We start from the raw sequence: 11,715 nt of genomic DNA on the forward strand, positions 1-11,715 counted from the left end.
GGGTGCTGAAGTGACATCAGGCGGGGAAGCTGCCAAGCCCATGGCCATGGGGGGAGGGCCTGTGACACCCACGGGTCACACGTCAGGGCCCCCTGAGCTGCAGGGATCTGGGGAGGATGCCCTGCCCTTCATTCAGAGTATATGCCCTTCTCACCTCTTTCTGGGCACAGAGCCTGGGGCGGTGGGGCTCTGTGTTTATGTGGCAGAGAGTGAACACAGGGGAGGCCTGGTCTGGCATAGAGTGGGCTATGGATCCATTCAGAATGTCCCTACACTGGGGACATGGGAAGTCCCAATCTGACAGCCTTGGAGCAGGGTTTGGAAGGTCAGCAAACGTCAGCCTGGCAGTGACATGGTGGGAACCATAGAAGGAAAAGCCAGAAAGCCCCAGCATGTCCTGGCTGTTCAAAGGGCCAGGTACAGAGGAGCAGGGCTCATCCTGGGGAGTGGAGGGTCTTGGGGATTCACCTCTGGGGATGGGCTTCAGAGGGGCTCGTGACAATGTTTAGTCAATGGTACGAGTGTTCGCAACCACACTGATGTTGGCCAAGGGGGTGGCCGTGTGATTGCTGCCTGTCACTGACCCTGACTGAGGGAGGACGGTCAGATGGCCTTGGGTGTCTGAATGGTCTCGTCTGCTGCAGAGGCATTTCCTAAGAACCGCATAGGTGCCCCGGAGTATGGTTCACGGCAACCCCCAGTGATTGTGCCTGGGGAAGCTTCTACCCACCTCACTTATCTGATAGGACAGCTCCTCAGGATCCATGCAGTGAGGCCGGGATGTGGACATAGCACAGGAGAAAGGAGCCTCTCACCCCTCTCCCCATGAGCGCGAAGGCTGGGTCTGCGGGGACAGGCTGCGGGCTGTGCTGCCCTGGGTGGTGGCGGCGGTGGGAGCTCAAAGCCTGCCATGTCCCTTCTGAGTGGCTGTGGGGTTGTCATGCAGGGTGAGTTCAGGGAGCAGTAGGCAAGCACCAGCTCAAGGAAAGGCTTGGATCTGGGCTTCATCGAGTCTCCCTGACTCTTCAGGAGCACCTCATTTCGCCCAGGGGCCACACACTGAGGCAAGAAACCAGCCCAGAGGGCAAGGCATTAGGTGCTGGGGGGGGGGGGGGAGGACGGGACACTTCGTTCCATTTGTCCAGCTCTTGTATCACTGCCTCACAGGTGAGGTGCTGCTGCCCTAGTTGACAGGTGATGGCGTCCAAGGTGATGTTACTTTCATAAAGCTTCTTCCAGCTTAAATACAACAGCAAACTGCTCTCTGCTGTCTCCCCCTCCAGCTATTTTCCCCCTTCTCTCCTCCCCTGCGAGTAGGCTGGCTCTGAAGCGGTGTTCTCTGCTTGCTCACGCCACATCCTCACCTCCCACTCACTCCCAGCCCACTGCAATCTGGAGCGCCCTCTTCACTCTGAGAAATGGTCTTCAGGTGCCTGTGGACATCTCTGGCCTTGCTGGCGTTCACTGCCCCTGCTCCCAGGCGTTTGTCCCCCCTGGGCCTGCAGGGCCTGGGCCTCCATGTGCGCTGGCGGCCCTGCAGACCTCGCTGCAGGCTTCCCCTCCTCTCCTGGGGCCACTCACTCGTCCTGTTCCTCAGGACCCAGACCTATACCGTCTCCTCCCCAGCCGTGGCTCCTGTTCCTTCCTCGGTGCCGACCCCATTCTAACTCACATCGGCCCAGCCGGGTTCTGTCAGTGTTCCAGCCCGTGCCTGCTGGATCCCTCTCAGATGACCATTGTCATTGTGCCCCTGAACCTCACCTGCCCCAGGCTCCCCATCTGAGCCGGCGGGATGGCCAGGGCCTCCCTCTTGCCTCTGCCAGGTCGGTCCTCACCCTGACTGAGTGGTCAGCCAGTCTGTGCCACCCACCCCAGACCCCTCTCCCACCCCCTTCCCCTGCCCACCTCTACCTCCACAGGTCAGGCTGCCCCACTCAGCCCTGGACAACTGCAGCGGCCTCCGTTCCTACCCCACAGCCAGGTGACCTTTTAATGTTCTCTTCGTAAACATGCTCTGAACCTTCTGTTCCCAAGTGGGTCTCCCTATCCCCAGCCTTCCTTGGGGGTGCCCTCCTGCCAGGGTGTGCTGTGCAGGGTGCCCTGGGCCTCTCTGCAGCACGTTGCCCCCGTGTAATTGTCCGTCAGTGGTCTCTTGGAGTCAAGTGTACCCTTGGCCTGTTGTCTCCAGTTGGCCCCCCAGCTCTGAGATGGTGGCTGGGCCGGCGGACTCAGCAAGCCTTCCCTGGATATATGTGAAAGTCTGTGAGCCGCTGTGCGTGGTGGGGCAGAGACATGCAGATGTGTCTGGGAACATGTGCATGGGGAGCCCGGCCTGGACCATGTTGCTGTTCCCCCTCAGGTAGAGGAGAGGGGAGCAGACCCAAAGCTCTGGGACAGACAAGGGTGGTCTCTGGGGAGCCAGACCGGTTCAGGAAGGAGCGGTGGGGGTAGGGCTGGGAGGCCAGGCCCCTGCCTGTTGTCACCACCACTTCCGTTTCTCCAAGTGTCACCCTCAGACTCTACCTTGAAGGGAGTTCTCCCTGGATCCGGTTGCTATGGCAACACTGTTAACAAAGAGTAGCTTTGGTAGAGGAGGCTGGCTCACCCAGAAGCTGAGGGGGCTGGGAGAGGGTGTGCCTGTTCTGATGGGTTTATTAGCTGAACCAGTTTCCCCACCCCCCACCAAGGCTGCCTGAATTGCATGAACCCCTCCCTGGACCCTCTACCTGTGGGGATCTCTGGGCCTCTGGTACTCAGACCCTTCCCCTGTGGATTTCTTGAAGTGTCTGGATTCCATCTGGGTGTGGCCTGAATCCCAGCCACAGCTGGGTCACTGGGGCATACCCAGGGAGGCTTCTGACTTGGGGTGTGGGGGGATGTGCCAGCCCCAGCACCAGGCACTTTCTGGGGTGAGGATCCCTAATTCGTTGCTGTAGAAACCCAGGCTCGGAAGCCCAAACTTTTCCTGCCTAGGACTTCCTGAAGACTGGTGCTGTGTCCAAACCCCTTCCCACTGTGACGTGTGCACATTTGGGTTTCCGGGTCCTCCTCTGAGGCTATGGTCTTGATTAAATGAGGTGACGACATGCACCGCTGGGTGACAGCCTGGAGCTTTGCAGCCCAGGCTGTGGTGACTGGGAGGGTCGGTCCTGCTTGCTGGGACCTAGGTCTCTGCTCTCAGAGCTGAGGGAGAGCAATGCAGGGGGGAGGCTGCCCTGTGAACCAGCTTGGGGGTTAGGATTGGATGGAATTTGGAAGCTCACACAGAAGAAGCTCATGGAGTTCCTAGGCGAGTCTCCGTTGCTTTCAGGAGTTAATCACTCAGAGCAGGCAGGAGGCTGTCAATTATTCATTTTATTATTGTTGGTATTAGTAGTGGGTGGCCCCTGCTGGGCGAATGAGGCTGGGAGCAGAAAATCAGGACCGTCCCTGGGTGAGACCATGTCATTTCCACCCTGCCCCCGGATGGCCAGGGTCCTTCCTGCAAGGCACCCCGCTACGTGAAGGGGTCTCCCATTACTTGTGGGCCTCCCTCCTCTGGCCCGGGAGCCCAGCTCAGCTCCAGGAAGGTGAGCGAGTCTGTGAGTGTTCCTGTGAGAGGTCGCTGGTGTGGGTGACCTGGGAGCACCTGGGAGCACCTAGTCTCCGGGTCCCTCTCTGCTGGGTCAGCAAAGTGAGGTTTCTCAAGGATTTAGGAGGGGGACTGACAGCGAGCAGGGTTGGCCAGAGTCCAAGCTGTTGCTCTGGGAAAGGCCAGTGCCGCCAGATCACTTCCAGGGATGTATGTGTGACGGGGTCGGGGGTGGGGTTACGCGTGGGGGCGGGGCCTAGGGGAGCCACCCACAACGGTGCGTCACCACCGGGACCACGCCCCCAGCGATGCAGGGCTGACGTGGTCACAGGTATTTGCAGAACCACAAGGTCAATTGTCTGCAAACTACCCATAAAAACACCTCAAGGAATATCCAGAAAACACTGTGATTCAGACCATGTTTTCTTCTTACAATGCAGTTATGATAGAAATTCACAACAAAACATAACTCTAAAAAAGTCTAATAGTTGGGAAATTGAAAACACACGTATAAATACACAGTGGACCCAAGAAGAAATAGTAATAGAAATTAGCCGATAATGAAATTCAATGATACAAACATAATGAGGGATACTTGTGGGACACGGGACACAGCCATAGGGGCACTGCAAACGTGTCACTTGCTGCCACCAGCTGACCCTGTCTGGAGGGCCCAGGGTGTTTGAGAAGTCCACAAACGGGTGCCTCCTCCTTGGCCCCGGGGACGGGCAGCAGGCCTGGAAGCAGCGCCTGGGAGTCAGGGAGCCGGTGGCCTGGCCTCCTGCCCGCTGCAGGGGTGCCTGAGGGAAGCGCGAAATCTCCCCGCTTCTCCTCGCACTCAGGCCAGGCTGGGGCCAGGGGGGCCGTCCTGCCTGTGATCTTGCAGAGACCAGGGGTTTTAAATTTTTATTTTTTTTTCAACGTTTTTTAATTTATTTTTGGGACAGAGAGAGACAGAGAATAAACGGGGGAGGGGCAGAGAGAGAGGGAGACACAGAATCGGAAACAAGCTCCAGGCTCTGAGCCATCAGCCCAGAGCCCGACGCGGGGCTCGAACTCACGGACCGCGAGATCGTGACCTGGCTGAAGTCGGACGCTTAACCGACTGCGCCACCCAGGCGCCCCAGAGACCAGGGGTTTTAAAACGTGCTCTCTGGCCAGGGTGGCCGCCAGGGTGCAGCTCCAGGTCACCGCCTGTCACAGCCCAGGAGGGGAGGATGCCAGGCACATGTGTGGTTGGGCTGAGATTTAGAAGAACGGCTGTTTTGTGAGGTGACGGGGCACTGTTAAGGGAGGAAGAGGAAATGCCAGTGTGAGGAATGGCCCAAGGTCATGGGTGGAGAGAGGAGAGAAGCACAGGCAGTGAGGTGGGGGCCAGAGCTCTTGGATTACCTGTCTGTGCTCAGACTTTGGTATGCAGGGCACGTGTGTGGGCTCTGTGTGTGTGTGCGTGTGTGTATATGTGTATACACATTCACATGCAAGCATCAGGAAGGGGTCCCTGACCAGCTCTCTGTCCCAAGGGCTCTGCTCTGTGTTTCACTAACAAGTGACTTAATCTAATGTCCGATTTTTTTTTTTTTTTTTTTTTTGATGCTGGCATCATTATACCCGTTTTGCTGATGACCTTCTTGTCTGGAGAGAGGGCAGAGGCAGAATTTGAACCCAGGTCTTTCTTCTGTGCCAAGGAACACTTTGGAGAGTGGGTAATGTGCTTCCTTGGTGCTTCCTTTCATTTTTCAGTGCCTTCCTGCCACCTCTCTTGGTGTCCAGGCCCCGAGCTGGCCCTTGCTGCTTTTCCTGCCTTTGACCGTGACCACCTCCTGCCCCCATGCTTCCCTGAACGCGCACACACCTCAGGTCTCAGCTTGGACAGGGCTCCCAGCAGGAAGTTTTGCCACTTTCTGGGGCCACTGGGAGGCTCTTCCTCTGGGCTGTGGAGGGCCAGGCACTTGTGACAGCAGTGGCTAGCTTCTGAGTGTGTCCTGTGTGCCAGGCGCTCTTCTGAGTGCTTTGCCTGCTTCCACTCACGTCATCCATGCCTTGGAAGGGCATGGCTTAGGTCAGCCTCCCCAGCCTGAGACAGGGATTTGGATGCAAGGGGTGTAGAGGGTATGCTCTTGGGAGATACCTTAAGGAGGTGAACAAGCAAGGTAGGAAAGGGGAAGAGGCCGGGCACAGGTGCCATTTCAGGGAGAGCTTTGCCTCAGCCTAACCCTGGGGGGGAACTCCGGAGTGTAGACTGCACCAGACTTGTCTCACTGTGAGGCAGGGAGTTGGACTCTGGGCCCCTGTGCTGGTCAGCTTTTCATTGTTGGCCCTTCCTGTCCTCCGGAGAGGGCTGCAGATATGATCTGTGCAGCGTGCTGGGAACCCTGGGAGACTGGGTGCCCCAGGCTGTTAGGACGGCCTGGCAATCTGGGCCCCAGAAGCACCACCCCAGGCAACACCATTTCCACATCCAGGCCGGAAGCTCCCTGCTCTTCCCACAGTCCCCTCTGGTCTCCGGGGCGGGGGTGGGTGGGCCTCAAGATGCAACCTTGGGTCTGGTGCGCTTTTGCCTGTGGCATCCTGTGGCCTGGCTCTCAGAGCACTGGCCACCTTGCCATGAGGTCTCATTCTGCTGGGGTGTATCCACACGTGTCCGAGTCTTCTGCTCTGTGCTGCTCACTGCTGGGCCCCAGGACTGAGTGCTGTGCTGGTGCAGGGAGGATCTCTGTCACTTTGTCCAGGGAAGGACTGACTGTCAGTCAGCCTGGTTGTCAGTCCTGGGCCTGATGGCAGGAGGCTGAGCAGGCCAGGGATGGGAGAACCTGAGACCGAGGGCTGTCCAGAGCCCCTCGGACTTGAGAGAGGGGCCTGGCCGTGGGCTGGTGAGGATAGTGTTGGGGGAGGACCCCTGGCCTGGGAGTGTGGGGCCTTACTGCCCGCTCCCAGCTGTCCTGCCTGGGGCTAGTCCACTCCCTGGGGTCCCCACTCAGGCATGTCCTGCAGCAGGAGGGCCCGTGAACTTTTCCAGGCTTCTCACAGCCCAGCTCAGGGGTGGCAGCACACAGGACAGACTGGAGAGAGGCGTGGAGAGGCTGAGCAAGTGGGTAGACAGTGAGGGCCAGTGTGAGTGTGGTGGGCACAAGGATGGGCTGTGGGCCCGGCCAGTGAGATGCCGGGTCCAGTTACCCCACTAGCTTGGCAGCCCATCCCACACCGGCTGGGGCCCTCTGTGGCTCCCTGCCAGGTTTGGCCTGCCCAGACCGCTTATGGCGTCACACACGGTGTAGCAGGTGGCTTCCTGGGTGGGGAGCTCGCAGAAAAGCTGAGGGCACGAGGCCCCAGGTTGGCCAGGAGGATGAGGCAGGGCAGGGGCAGGGAGAGCCCTGACTGAGCCCTGACCTCACCCCTCTGCTGCCCTCCCAGGAGGATGTTTCCGCCCTGCCCCTCCCCTCAGGCCTCCTGACAGAGCAGGCCTACCTGGCAATGCCAGCAGTGGGCGCCCCCACCCGTGAATCTCTCACCGCGGGATTAGACACCCCCATACCCACCTACTCAGGTGATGCTGGGTCGAATTAAACTGAATTGCACCTCAGTTACCCCATCTTGCAGCGAGGGGTTGACTGGAGCAGGGTTTCCAGGGCCCAGGGCCCTGGGTAGCTCAGGGTCAGGCAGGCCTCTGTGAGAGTGCTTCCGTGCACATATGCCCGCCTGTCCCCGGCACACCCCCGGCAGCTCTCCGCTTACCTGTAACGGATGCAGCTTTCACCTAGGATTGTGAGTGTTCCCCCCACGGGGAACTCCTGAGCCTCTACAGCTGTGATGTTGGAGGTCCTCGTGTCCTGCCCTAGCCTGCCACCCTCGCCAGGCTGCAGCCACGTGCCTTGGCCAGAAATGCTGACTGCCCAGTTTGCCAGGCCCTGGACCATGGAAGAAGGGCAGGCTGTGGCCCCATGAGTCCCAGGAAGGATGACCAGAGCAAGGCCCCTGAGTCCCCCAGGAGGACCCAGTGAAGAAGAAGAAAGAACCCTGACTGCAAACAGGCATTTTACTGCAGGGATAAAAATAATAAATACAGCCTAATCTGACGGACACCAAGGACTGGTGTTGGAGAATGATAATGTCTATGTCCCAGGCTTGCTTCAGATGAGGAGGGTGTGCTGGAGTTGGGAGCCTGTCACTGCCCAGTGCTCTGTGGACTCACGGCCAGGGGAAGGGAGGTGAGGAGGCCTCGGCAGAAGAACATTGCTTCATGGGACACTGATGCTCGAAGGGTCTGCGGGCCAAATAGCTCAGAGGTGGAGACTGAGGCTTGGAGGAGTGTAGGGCCCCAGGTGCCATCAGGCGAGGTAGATGCGGAGGGGCCATTAGACACAAGTGGGCCCAAGGTGGGTGTGGAAATTGTCACCTGTGTAGCAGCGAGGCTCCAAGGGGCTGAGAGCCCCACCCCAGCCCTGATAGCCCGGGCCTGCCCCTCCTCACCACATCACGTGACCTGTGGAGCCATGTGAAGCCCTGCTCTGACGTGCTGCCTGCCCTTCACCCCTCACCTGAGAGGGACTTGGGGAAAGCCAATGTCAAACCAAAGGAATGTGGGGAGATGTCGGACCATCATCCCCTCCACTGAGTGCATGTGGAAATCAGTGTGCCAGGCCCCATCCAGGTTCTGGGAGTACAGACAGAATCCAGAAACAGGTAGGAAATGAACAGAACGGATAGTTGGAAGGTACTTGGGGGAGGTGGGAGGGAGTGTGGGGGGCTTCCGTTTAGGACAGAGTGATTAAGGCAGCCTCACTGGAAGGTAGGGCTTGAGCCCCATGGACATCTGGAGGCAGGGGCTCCTTAGAGACAGAACAGCTGGCCCCGGGCCCCGAGATGGACATGTGTCACCCTGCCCAGGAAGCCAAGAAAGCTGGAGGATGCAGTCCGTGGCGGGCGGTGACTGTGGGCCAATGATGACGTGTCACTCTGGGGTGGGCCAGTAGACTTGTGGCTTTCTGGAGTCTCATGCCTCCTCTGCAGCTTCGCCTTGTGCACACGTGGATGGCTCCCACAGAGGGCAACCACCCCTCCACACCAGCTGTCCTCAGCCCCGAACCTGCCCCAGGAGGGAGCCCAGTGGGGGATGTATTCACATGGAGTTTGGAAGCAGAGAGACGGCCTGTGTGTGGCCGTGTGTGTGGTGGTGGTGGGGGGGGGGGGGCGTGACTCTGGAAAGGTCACTGTGGGTCCCTGACCTGCCGTACCTCACCTTCTTCTTTACCCTTTCCCTCTCCCCCACTCTTTCTTTCCCGGGATTCCTGTTTAGCCTCCTCCTAGGGCCCCCCTTCCCTCTCCTCAGTTTACAAAGTTTGATGTTGTACTTATGTCACTAACAGTCACAAAGCAAAAAGGGTCCAGGGGCGCCTGGGTGGCTCAGTCGGTTGAGTGCCTGCCTCTTGATTTCGGCTCACGTCACGATCTCAACGTTTCGTGAGATCGAGTCCCACTTCGGGCTCTGCACTGACAGCGTGGAGCCAGCTTGGGATTCTCTCTTTCCCTCTCTCTATTTATTTATTTAAATAAATAAGCATTAAAAAAAAAAGAAGAAGAAGTAAAAAGGGTCCATGTGGAGCATGCTTCCTTCCATCCCTGCCAGCTGCTACAGTAGAGACCTTGTTATCTGTTTCGAGTCTCCTCCCACAGGTCTGGTCCATACGCATGCCCAGTGCATCATTCCTTGTTATGCTCACGGCAGCAGCACGTCAGGCCATGTGCCCCGTTCCACTCCTCTTGCTTCACAGGGCATCTGGGAGCCCCATCTCAGTGCGCATAGAGCGGCCTTGCTGTTTTTAACATCTGTGTGGCCTTCCACTAGTGGATGCACAGTGACGCGTTCATCCAGCAGCCCTGAGAACTAGCCATTCCGATGGTGTCCAGTCTCCTTTTTTAAGCAGAACTTGCGGCAGACATCCTTGCCTGGATATCATTTTGCTCCAGGTGTGAGCGTATTTGTGGGATAAACCCCTCGGAACAGAATAGCAGGGTGAAATGGAGGTGCAGTTGTAACACCGATAGATTTTGCTAAACTGTCTTCCACAGACACAGCAATTTATACGTCTGTGGGAGAAGTGTGCAAACACCTGTTTCTCCACGCCCTTATCTTTGCCAGTCTGATAGGTGAGAAGTGGCTCTTGTTGCAATGTTAGCATTTCTCCCACTGAGAAATGCATGAGATTGAGCATATTTTCAAACGGGTAAGATTCACCTGCGTTCTCTTTTTGAGGAACTGATGTTTGAATTCTTAACATGGTATTTCTGTTGGGCCGGTGGCATTTTTCTCATTGATTCGCAGAAGCTTTCTATATATTGGGAAAACTGACACTTAGAATATGAGTTGCAAATCTTTTCCTCCACCTACTGTATTTTCATTTTGTTTGTTAGGACTTTCACCACGCAGGATCTAAAAAATGTATGTAGTCCATGGGGCACCTGGGTGGCTCAGTCAGTTAAGCATCCGACTTCGGCTCAGGTCATGATCTCACGGTTTGTGGGTTCAAGCCCCGCATCGGGCTCTGTGCTGACAGCTCAGAGTCTGGAGCCTGTTTCAGATTCTGTGTCCCCCTCTCTCTCTGCCCCTCCCCTGTTCACACTCTGTCTCTGTCTCAAAAATAAATAAACATTAAAAAAAATTAAAAACAAAATAAAAAATGTATGTAATTATGTAGTCCGTAATGTACATATTATGTTTGAACCGTGTGAAATGATGGTTTCCCTAGGTCAAAAATGTTGCCTATCAGTCATTTTCAGACTAGCAGAACAACCTCTGTACTGTGAAACTATAAAGAAATTCTCTCACGTGTTCCTCTCATAGGCTTATGGTTTCGTTTTTCAAATGTGAGTATTTGATTTGTCTGGTAGGATGCCAATTTTATTTTATTTTTTTCCAGATGACCACTCATCTGCCCGACGCCACTGATTAAACAATTACCCTTTTCTTCACCAGTTTGAAATAGCACCTTTATTCGTATACTAACCTGCCGTATGTATTTGGGGTTATTTCAAGACTTTCTCGTTTGCTTCATTGCTCTGACTGTATTTTCACGTGCTGATACCATGTTTTAAGTTTCGCCGCTATCAGGCATTTTCAAACACACTGAACAGTAAAGAGAATAGAATCACGCACACCCATATTCTCATTACCCAGATTCAGCAGTTCGGATTTTACCAGCTTGCTTCACTTACGCATTTTTCCTCCCCCCCCCTCCTTCTTTCTTTTCTTTTGCTCTTTCTCTTTTTCCTTTGAACTGAAGTATTTCAATCAAACCCCTGACCTCTGTAATTTCCCCCGTATCCTCCAGTGTGGATCTCCGAAACAAACAAGGCCACTTGCAAATAGAACCGTGCGGTCATTATCACAAATAACAAAATTAATAGCAATTCGTTGCTGTCATTTAACGCCCAGCACATACTCAGTTTTCCTTAATTGTCTTAAAAGTGCTCTTTTGCAGTTGGTTGTAAAATTAGCAACCAAATTAAATCCACGTGTGGCATTTGGTTTTTATTTTTTATAAGGCTCTTTTTTTTTTTTTAAAGTTTATTTATTTTGAGAGAAGGCGCACATGCGTGCATGCAAGTTGGATTGGGGGGACAGAGAGAGAGACTCCCAAGCAGGCTCCGTGCTGTCAGCACAGAGCCCAACTCGGGGCTCAATCTCACAAACTGTGAGATCATGACCTGAGCTAAAAATCAAGAGTCGACGCTTCACCGACTGAGCCACCCAGGTGCTCCTCGTAAAACTTCTTTAATCTGAAGCAGCCCTTCCTTCCCAGCCCTACGACTGCCTCCCCACCCCCACCCCTGCCCCGCCGCCGCCATCACCTTTCCTTAAGCCATTGGCTCATTGCAGAAACTTGAATCTGTGTCTGTGGAATGTCCTATTTTCGAGACTCGTCTCTTTGCTTCCTTGCAGTGTCATTTAACGAGCTCCTCCGCTCCTAGTACTTTCTCTACACTGGAATTTAGCTCAGACAACTTCAATTTATGGGCTTGCACGTTCTTTTGGCAAGAATACTTTAGGGTGCTGCCCTGTACCTCACAGGAGTCTGTCGCATCAGGTCCGGTTGCAGTGGGCATGAACATGGGGGAGATGGGCTCTCATCCTCCTGCATCCGTTC

The sequence above is a fragment of the Prionailurus viverrinus genome, chromosome D2, assembly GCF_022837055.1.
Source record: "Prionailurus viverrinus isolate Anna chromosome D2, UM_Priviv_1.0, whole genome shotgun sequence".
Lineage (NCBI taxonomy): Eukaryota > Metazoa > Chordata > Mammalia > Carnivora > Felidae > Prionailurus > Prionailurus viverrinus.